Source organism: Balaenoptera borealis, assembly GCF_965194805.1.
Source record: "Balaenoptera borealis genome assembly, chromosome: 1".
NCBI classification, from domain to species: Eukaryota; Metazoa; Chordata; class Mammalia; order Artiodactyla; family Balaenopteridae; genus Balaenoptera; species Balaenoptera borealis.
The window spans coordinates 21,010,579-21,020,538 of record NC_138860.1 but is presented as its reverse complement, the minus strand read 5'-3'; the positions used below and the strand labels follow the sequence as shown (position 1 = coordinate 21,020,538).

Genomic DNA, 9,960 nt, shown 5'->3' with positions numbered 1-9,960 from the left:
TCATGGACATATATGTATATATATTCACATATATATGAATTATATATACGTGTGTGTATATATATATATATAATTTATATATATATATATTATATATATATATATATATATATATAATATATATATATATATATATATATATATATATAATTTACTTCTAGTTACCTGCATTGTGTTCCTAGTTCCCTAATTTTTCTTTATTTTGTGGTCACGGATACAGAGAACTCCAACTTGGTCACTGTTGTACGTACATTAGTGGTGGAGACAGGTCCAGGTTCTCAGTCCTGTTCTTAACTGGGTTCCTTGCCCTTTAATACATACCACCACACTGTTTCCCAATAACTTCAAGCCTTCTTCATGTATTTCAGTGACTAAATCCTTCCAAGAAGGAAAACTATTTTAGGAGTGGAAAATCTGGGGCCTATATATCTTGGACAAAATGTTTGGCTAAATCGTATAAGCAGGAGCTTTAAAACATGGCTTTACTTTACTAATGACTATTACAGACGGTCTCACATTCACTGGCAGGAATCTTCTTTGGGGGATTCTGGCTGCCCCTGTGCAGTGGTCCTCGCTCTTAGGTTCCAGTGTCTCGCATCTGTGATGCTGTAGGCTAGAGGAAAAGTGGAGTTACTCCATGGCTAATAGAGAGCATCAGCCTTGTGATTGCTGCATTGGGTTTGGCTGACTGTCCAGGATTAATGACCTTGTTGCAAGGCCTTTATCAGTCACTACACAGGGTTGGATGATTTCTATCAAGCAGGCTGGGCAAATATCAGGGCTTCAGACTGAGCCTCCCAGGGAGAAATGAAAATGCAGAGGAAGGGAGAGAGGGACATCAGAGATTCTGGCTGGGGCAAAGTAAGCTGTGTGTGTGTGTGTGCGTGCGTGTGCGTGTGTGTATGTCTCACTCTCCAGATATGGTTACTCTTGGCTACCAGGCAAGGATCACCCTACTCTTGTAAGTTATCTTCAAGTCCTCCAAGAAGAAATTTTTCTATTGTAACTCTGATAGTCCCGGGGCTGACTGTACTTTCCCAGAGTTTCACATTATTCATTTCCAGAAAGTAATTTTAGTTGATTGCCTTGTGGTCTTTTTGAATGAGGCATTTTAAGAAAGAGGAGACAATTGAAAGGTTTGGCTCACCGTCAAAATACATCTCTTCTGAGTGCTCCTAAGGGAAGTTCAATTGCCAATTTGGAATGGAAACTTGTTGGAATTTCCATCTCTGGAGGATTTTAATGGGCGATGAGACAACTATCTTTCTTGGTCCATTTAGTTGGACGCCTGCCTGGAACAGAGGCATCTGATGACCTCGTAGTCCTTTTCAGTATTGACTTTTTATGATTGGGTAGTAGATTCATGAGACAATACTAGGCTGAGGATTTTATTCATCTGCTTTATTATTTGGCCCAATGTCTCTCCACCTTGTCTTTCTAAGCAGATTTTAAATTATTTGAAGGCTGGCATGCTGCTTTTTGTTTCTTTCATGTTCTTCATGGAAGGGGTGGGGGGTAAGTTATGGAGGTTTCTGGAGGAGACCATGTCCAGGGAGATAAGAGCAAGGTCCTAGGTGGAAGATACCACATCTTCTGAGGTTGGAGGGAAGGAATCAAAACTGATATGGGTGTAAATAAATTAACAGATAATTGTGAGAAAAGATGAGGAAGATCACACTTCATAACCTCAGCTTCACTGATGAAGAATGAGGTAAGATCATCCACTGAAAGAAAGAAATCTAAGGGATAGAAAGAGAATGGTAAACATTTGGAATAATTATTGCAGAGAATGGAAGAGGGCACTGACCAAGGACAAGTCAAAGGTTTGCTGGTTGGTGCTAGAGCTCAGATGAATTTTGAAGCCATGAATATGTAGTGGAACCAACCCTGAGAGCTGCCTGATTTTTGTCAGTGGTGCAGTTGGTGGATACAGGGATGGAGAAGGAGGATTGGAGGGTTGACTCAGGGTTGGAATATTCCTAAGTAATGTGGTAGACAGATAACAATGCAAGGTAATCAAGGTTAGCAGACAGGATAGTTCAGGTAACCTATTCAGGGATGTAGGCTTGGATGGGAAGGAAAAGTACTGCTGGTTGCAAAAATTTGAGAAGCCAAGAGACTAGAATACTCTGTGAGCCCAGGGAGTAAGTGTAGTAGGAATGAGAAACTACGGGAACTTAGAGGCTAGAAGAATGGCCAGAGAGTAGAATATTGGAGTTCAAGATTTTTGGGTGATGACAAAACCAGGTGTGGTCATGAGGATAGGTGGTCCAAATGCAGTGGAGTAAATGAGCAGAGTTAGGGAGATCCATGAACTTCAAGATCACATTGTTGGATGTATCATCACGTGGGTGGTTTACCTTCATGGACATGCGTATCATCTAGGATCTGGTTAGGAGTAAGAGTGGAAAGGACTGTGAGTGAGGACTTAAAGGGCTATTATGGGGGGAGAATACAGTGCTTTGTGGGTCCATAGGCAGGTCTTCTAACCCAGACCTGGGGAGTCTATAGACTTCTTGGGAAAGTGATAGCTAACATGAGCCCCAAAGGATGAGTGAAATTAGCCAGGGGAGGGAAAAGTAGGGCAGGGAAGAGAGTATGATTGTTTCAGGTAGAGAGAAGAAGAATGTTAAATAGATCAATGTTTTATAAAGTGCTTAGGTTCATAAAATTAATGATAATCTGGAGATGTAGAGCCTATTATTAAATAATATAGTCTATAGCTTGGCAATTTTTTCCACTTACAGTAGCCCTTATTCTGTTATTTTTAATTAAAAAACTTTTTATTAACTCAGACTTCTGGGGGCTAAAGTTTATATCCTCACATTCATAACATCTGGTGAAACCATTTAATATTAGGAGGGAGATGAAATGTTCCCCAGGACCTGTCCTCCTCACATACTGTACGACTTAGCCCTCTGTTTCCAGATTAATTTTCAATTATAGAACAAGTGTATTATTTATCCTACATGGCTGAATTGGAAAAAGGAAAAAGAAAAAGAAAACATGGAACTGGCAAAGCAGAGGAGAACATACAGTGGAAGATGGATAATATACCCAAGAGCATGTTGACTTGTGTCTTGGTAAGGTGCAAATGAGGGGGTGTTATTTATATGTGCAAATATTCTCATGCTAAAAGTAGATTAAGAAAAGAGAAAAGCACTCAGAGAAGAGAGCCAAAATGTCTGCAAGGAAAAAAAAAAGTCATAAAAGAGGCCAACTCTACTTCAACCAAGTACTGGGGTCATAAATTACATCCAAGGAGATTTAGTTAACAGACGGGTTGGACTTGGAACCCACATTCCTTTTTCCACCTCGTTCTCACTGTGAGAAGGGGTTGGTTGTGGCGCAGTGTGAAGAGCCCAGGCATTGGACCAGAATGGAGCTGGACCTGCATCCTGGCTCTGTCTCTGCTGATGAGCAGTGTGACTTTGATCATGTGTCTAAGCTTCTCTGAGCCTCCATTTCAGCATCAGTAGAAGAAGAAGCAAAAACTCAAGTCAAAGTGTGAACGTGATGATTGGAAATTATGGATGTGAAGCACTCAGAACAATATGTAATACATAGGAGGCAGCTAATAAATGGTAGCTATTAGCTATTACTACTGATGCCACAACTACTTCTATTCCTAAGGATACCAGCATTCTGTTGGATAAATGAATCTGTGCAACAGAGGGAATGCTTGCCAGGGATATGTCATATGTGTATGTGTATGCTACACTCTTAACAAATTCTTGCCCTAATAAAACAATTCAAAATACAAATGGAACCTCTGTAGTCTTGCAGGCAGGGCCACACTTCCTCCAGGAGGCTAATAGACATTTGTCCGTGACCTTATATGTGTGTGTGTGTTTGTGGGGAGAGAGTACTGGGGAGAAAGGAAGGTGATTGGGAAGCTGGAAGCAGCTTCCCTTCCTCTAAATAGAGTCTGGAAGTTTAGCACCATAAGACCCAACCCTGGTATCAGTGCACACATGCCCCTAGGATCCATTTTCCAGATGGAAGATGTGATTCTTGGCAGTATCCCCAGCTCCTTCTTCGAGGAAGGGCTCAGAAAAGGAGTGTCATTGGAGTGGTTGGCATGACGGTGACCTGGTGGAAGGGGAGATTAGTGCTGAGCCTCCTTGTAAGAGCTCCTGTGTTACAGGTCTGGATGGGGCTCCAATGCTCACTTTCTTGGCTTAAGCCATGGCATGTGTCCAGCTGGATGGAGTGCAGTGCACCTTTTGGTTCTAATTGTGCACATGTCCTGAGTTAGGTGCCAGGGAGCTTCTGTCTTCCTGCCTGATAAACAAGTCAAGTTTAGACTTGGCTGTTTACATAGTCTCTGGCACATACATTTTTAAGTGTGTAATATCTGTCTTGATGTCATTGGAAATAAAAAGCAAATTTGGTGTGCTAGAAAAGCTACATGAGAAGGGGTCATTAGGAAAATATAGCAGAGATCAAGAAAAAATGGAGGAGGGAAGGCAAATATGGGCTTGGTGATTTTAGAACTGGGAAGCACAATCCCAGGAGGAGAAGTCTCTTTTGGTAAACATGATTAAATTTATAGGAAAATTACCTGGGGAAACTGTGAGTTTGTCTTCTTCAGACTTCTTGAGGATAGACCTTTGTCTGCTTGGAATAAATGAAGGAAGCCTGCCTATAGGCAGGGAGATTGATTAGATCATTGCTAGTCCCACACTGTACCTTTTTGATTCCATAATAAAGAGTAGAGAAGCACATTTTAAACAAGGTATTTTAAAATATTTAGATGAGCAGATTTCTGGAGTCATGCAACTCACAAAGTATTACATCGTCTTAATTCACTTAGGTGATCCTGGCGTACACTGGCAAATGGATGCTGGCAATTGATAAGATGGTCCCATAGATAGTGACACTGGGACATATTGTCACTGCTTGATGTCCCTTTTTGGCCCATTGTCTTTATTCCATTGCTGGCTAAATCCTCAGGGTTGACAGCTTGGTCTGACATCCATTTCCAATTTGGCTCCGGCTCTCCTGCAGGACACGGCACATGACTCTCCTCACTAGTCTCACCTCTGTGACCCCCTCCCGCCCTCCATGGGCTCCACCCTGGACCCCAAGGAACTGAACAACCAGGACCAGCCAACCTCTTGTCCCCTAACACTCTACTCTGTCAGAGGAATGAGAAAGAGTTGCATTAGTCTTTAGGGTTAATATATCTATTAAAGGAAGAATAATCAGGTACTTTATATAAAATAAATAAGTAAATGAACACCAGATACATGTATCTTTTGGAACTATGGTTTTCTCTGGGTATATGCCCAGGAGTGGGATTTCTGGGTCATATGGTAGTTCTATTTTCAGTTTTTTAAGGAACCTCCATACTGCTCTCCATAGTGGCTGTACCAGTTTACATTCCCACAAACAGTGTAAAACTATTTACAATAGCCAGGACATGGAAGCAACCAAAATGTCCATCAACACAGGAATGGATAAAGAAGATGTGGTACATATATACAATGGAATATTACTCAGCCATAAAAAGGAACAAAATTGTGCCATTTGCAGAGACATGGATGGACCTAGAGACTGTCATACAGAGTGAAGTTAGTCAGAAAGAGAAAAACAAATATTGTATAATATTGCTTATATGTGCAATCTAGAAAAATGGTACAGATGAACTTATTCACAAAGCAGAAACAGAGACACAGATGTAGAGAACAAACTTATGGACACCAAGGGGTGGGGGGAAGGTGGGATGGACTGGGAGATTGCTATTGACATTTGTACACTACTATGTATAAAATAGATAACTAATGAGAACCTACTGTATAGCACAGGGAACTCTACTCAATGCTCTGTGGTGACCTAAATAGGAAGGAAATCCAAAAAAGAGGGGATATATGTATATGTATAACTGATTTGCTTTGCTGTACAGCAGAAACTAACAAACACAACATTGTAAAGCAACTCTACCCCAATAAAAATTAACTTAAAAAATAAAATAAATAAGTAAAAACATATAAAATGTAATGTACAACATGGTGACTATAGCTAATAGCACTATATTGCAGATTGAAAAGTGGCTAAGAGAATAAATCTTAAAAGTTCTTGTCACAAGAAAAAAATTTTTGTAACTATAGTTGGCCTTTGAACAACATGGATTTGAACTTCAAGGGTCCACCTATACACAAATTTTTTCACTAAATACGTATTACAGTACTAGACGGTACATGGTTGGTTGAATTCAGGGATGTGGAACCATGGCTGTGGAGCGGAGGGCCGACTGCAAAATTATGCACAGATTTTAGACTGTGTGGGGGGTTGACGTCCCTAACCCCTGTATTGTTCAAGGGTCAACTCCATGTAAGGTGACAGATGTTGACTAGACATCTTGTGGTGATCATTTCACAGTGTAGACAAACATTGAATCATTATGTTGTACATCTGAAACTAACACTATGCTATACGTTAATTACACTTCAATAAAAAACTAACCAAAAAGGTAATTCTTAGAGTCAATGCAATATCTTATTTAAGAATCCATGAGTTCCTATTGATAGTTTCAACTTAATTTTAATAGTAGTATGTACAGTATATTTAATTTCTTTGATTTTTATAATTGCACATCTTGCTGATTACCCTGGAATTATTGATTGCTAACATCAATGTATGAGTTTCCCGTGGCTGCTGTAACAAATGGCCACAACTTGATAACAACAGAAATTTACTCTCACAGTATCAGAAGCCAGAGGTCTGAAATCAGTATAGTTAAACTGAAATCAAGGTGTTGGCTGAGCTGTACCCCCTCGGGAGATTCTAGGGGAGAAACCATTCCTTGCCTCCTCCAGCTGGGTGGCTGGGACCTTCCATGGCTCATGGCTGCATCACTCCAATCTCAGCCTCTGTGCATGGTCGCACTGCCTTCTCCTCTGTATGTCTGTGTCAAATCTGCTGCCTTGCTCTTATATGACACATGCGATTATATATAGGGCCCGCTTGGATAATACTGGCAGGGCAGTCTCCCCATCTCAAGATCCTTAACTTGATTACCTCTGCAACATAGTTTTCTATATGAGGTATAGTCATGGGTCCCAGGGATTAAGTTGTTTGTTGATTACTTATCCATCTACCTATCAATCTATCATATATCTATTTTACTGAGATATAACTGACATACAACATTGTGTAAGTTTGGGGTGTACAATGTGTTGATCTGATAAATTTATATATTGCAATATGACTGCCATCGTAGTGTTAGCCAATACCTTTGTCATGACACATAATTATCATTTCTTTTTTGTCGTGAGGACAAGTAAGAAAAAAAAAGAAACTTCATAGTGCCTGTGACTCTTTCCTAGAAAAAGGACATTTGTCTTCTTTACAGATTTCAGAAAATAAAAGTATACTTGCAATTCTGCAAATTACATTTAAATTTGCAAAATATTGCCAATCAAGCCAGGGAGTCAGGCTCAGCAAACCAATTTTCAAAGCTAATGGTTCTAATGACAAGTCCTTTTAATTGAAAATTTAGCACAAGAAAGAGAGATACACATATGCCTGAACTTACTAGTTGCTCACAGACATTGACCTTTAGCTGAGAGGACACGGCATCAAACTTCCCATTGCCTCTTGACTGGGCCTTGGAAAAGTGGAGAATTCTGGAATCTAGTCTCTTCCCGCTATGGAAGTTCAGGGCAGGATTACTACCGAAAACTCATTTATAGAAAGAACATCCTGTGAGGAGTAAATCTGTTTCACAAAAGTCTAATCGTGATTCTCCTGTTCACGGAAGATGAATATGATAATGAGGACCGTGCTAGGTCTGGGAAGGAAGGACGCCATCAATCAATCAATCGATCGATCGATCAATCATCACTATCATTGTGTCATCGAAACCACTTTATGTCGTATCTCCGAGTTCATAAAACACTGTCATGTGAGTGATCTTGCTTGATTCTCCCAACAATCTCAGAGGTAGACAAGTCAGGTATCATTTATCGCCATTTTGCAGATAAGTAAACTGTGGCCCGGAGAGGTATGACACTTGCCTGAGCTCTCACAGCTAGAAAGTGGCAGGTCTTGGACTAGAAACCAGCTCTTTGAAGTCTGAGCCTATGTTTTTGCTCTGCGCCATTCTGCGTTGAAAGTGTATATATGAACTCTGCGAGGGTCTTGCTAAGTGCTTTATGAGGCCGATGAATCATCGTACTAAGTGCCTAGGAACTATCCAGCATTATTAATCGCTTCACTTCTGATCCCTGTCTTTAGACTCTCCAGAGAGGGAATCCAGCCTATTAACACTCAGCATCCTTTGGTCATGCCCTGCATTAAGCTGATGGAGGTTCATTTGTTCTTATGTGGAGTCTGCTGCTCTGGGGTCTGGTTCTGGCAAGCCATGAGCTGCCCCGGCCAGGGGAGGCAAGAACACAGGACCACTATCTATCACGCAGATTGACTGCGGCTCTCTAATCCTTGGAACTCATGTCTGCAGCTAACGATTGTAGAACGAAAACGGTGCATCCAGGGGAAGTAAGCCACCACAGGAAAACGGGGAAAATAGAGTCACAAAAGTGGGTACATGATCATGATAATGATGCACTTTGCCACATCTTTTACTCCAGTCCAGAGATGATAGAACAGGGCATTATATTATGTGCTGATGTCCACAGCAAAAAACAAGGATGTAAATGATTAGAAAAAGCCCTCTGAGCTGGCAGCCGGCAGCATTCTGGCTCTGGTTCTCCTGTAAAGTGCCTTCAGCTATAACTATATCCGCCTGCCCCTAACATACTTCTCTACTTTGCCATGCTTTCTCCATAGGTAAACTGGGGAAGGTTTTGCCTAATTTCATCTTTACTATAGGATGAAGCAGATGGCAGATGTAAAGTGCCTGAATGAAGTGTTGCATAGACAAGATGATAACAAACATCTCTGGCTACCTGGGCGTACGTGAGGGAATATTTGGAAGGTATCATTAGCTGGTATCACAGTATTTTATGTAACATTTTTGCATACATTTTTCCTTTGTATGCCCCAAATTATTATTCCTTTTTGCCTTTTAGATCAGGAAACGGGGCTAATGCTCAGGTCAGATCACTGGTAAAAGGCAGGGTTGCAGTGGTTCCTGACTCTGAAATACCTGCCCTTCCACTCAGGATGCTCCTCCCCCATGGAAGGTCCAGGTCAGGTTTTGGGCTTTACTCTGATATAAGTATTCTGTGTTTTGGCCAACTGCTTGGGTGTTTTATTTCCGTGTTCTCTGTTGTTTTGAAATACTGGGAAGTTTTACCTTCTACTTTGTTTTGGTGGGAGGGACAGCTCCCTGATTGGGGTCTGCATCCCTGCACTGAGCAGAAGCACAGACACAAGATGCTTCTTGCATAGCTTCGTGAACACTGCTGGGGCACAGACTCTGAGGCTGTCTCAGGGCCAATATTGTGAGGGTATCTGTGAGTCTACCACGGCTTTGGATGAGAGATGAGAGATAAATGAGGTGCTGGTTTATGATACTCAGACCTTGGGGTTTACCCTCATCATTCACTGTAATATTGCTTTACTAAGAAAAAAATTGGAAACAATGTAAATGTCCATCAAGAGGGGATGGATTAAATACATTATGATATATAATTAAAGAGAGTAAGGTGGGGCTTCCCTGGTGACACCGTGGTTAAGAGTCCGCCTGCCAATGCAGGGGAGACGGGTTCGATCCCTGGTCCAGGAAGACCCCACATGCTGCGGAGCACCTAAGCCCGTGTGCCACAACTACTGAGCCTGCGCTCTAGAGCCCGCGAGCCACAACTACCGAAGCCCGCACGCCGCAACTACTGAAGCCCACGTGCCTAGAGCTCGTGCTCCGCAACAAGAGAAGCCACTGCAATGAGAAGCCTGCGCATCGCAATGAAGAGCAGCCCCTGCTCACCACAACTAGAGAAAGCCTGTGCACAGCAACGAAGACCCAATGCAGCCAAAAAAAAAAAAAAAAAAAAA

At 41.5% G+C, this 9,960-nt stretch overlaps 1 long non-coding RNA gene across 1 annotated transcript in view; it reads left to right on the top strand.

The window, feature by feature from the left end:
- Window positions 1-143: 143 nt before the first annotated feature.
- The window catches only part of LOC309606353, a 29,281-nt gene continuing 19,464 nt past the window's right edge, over window positions 144-9,960 (top strand). Inside the window, exon 1 of the long non-coding RNA XR_014231774.1 lies at window positions 144-9,614. This is a non-coding gene — a long non-coding RNA (uncharacterized lncRNA). The remainder of the gene's footprint in view (window positions 9,615-9,960) is intronic.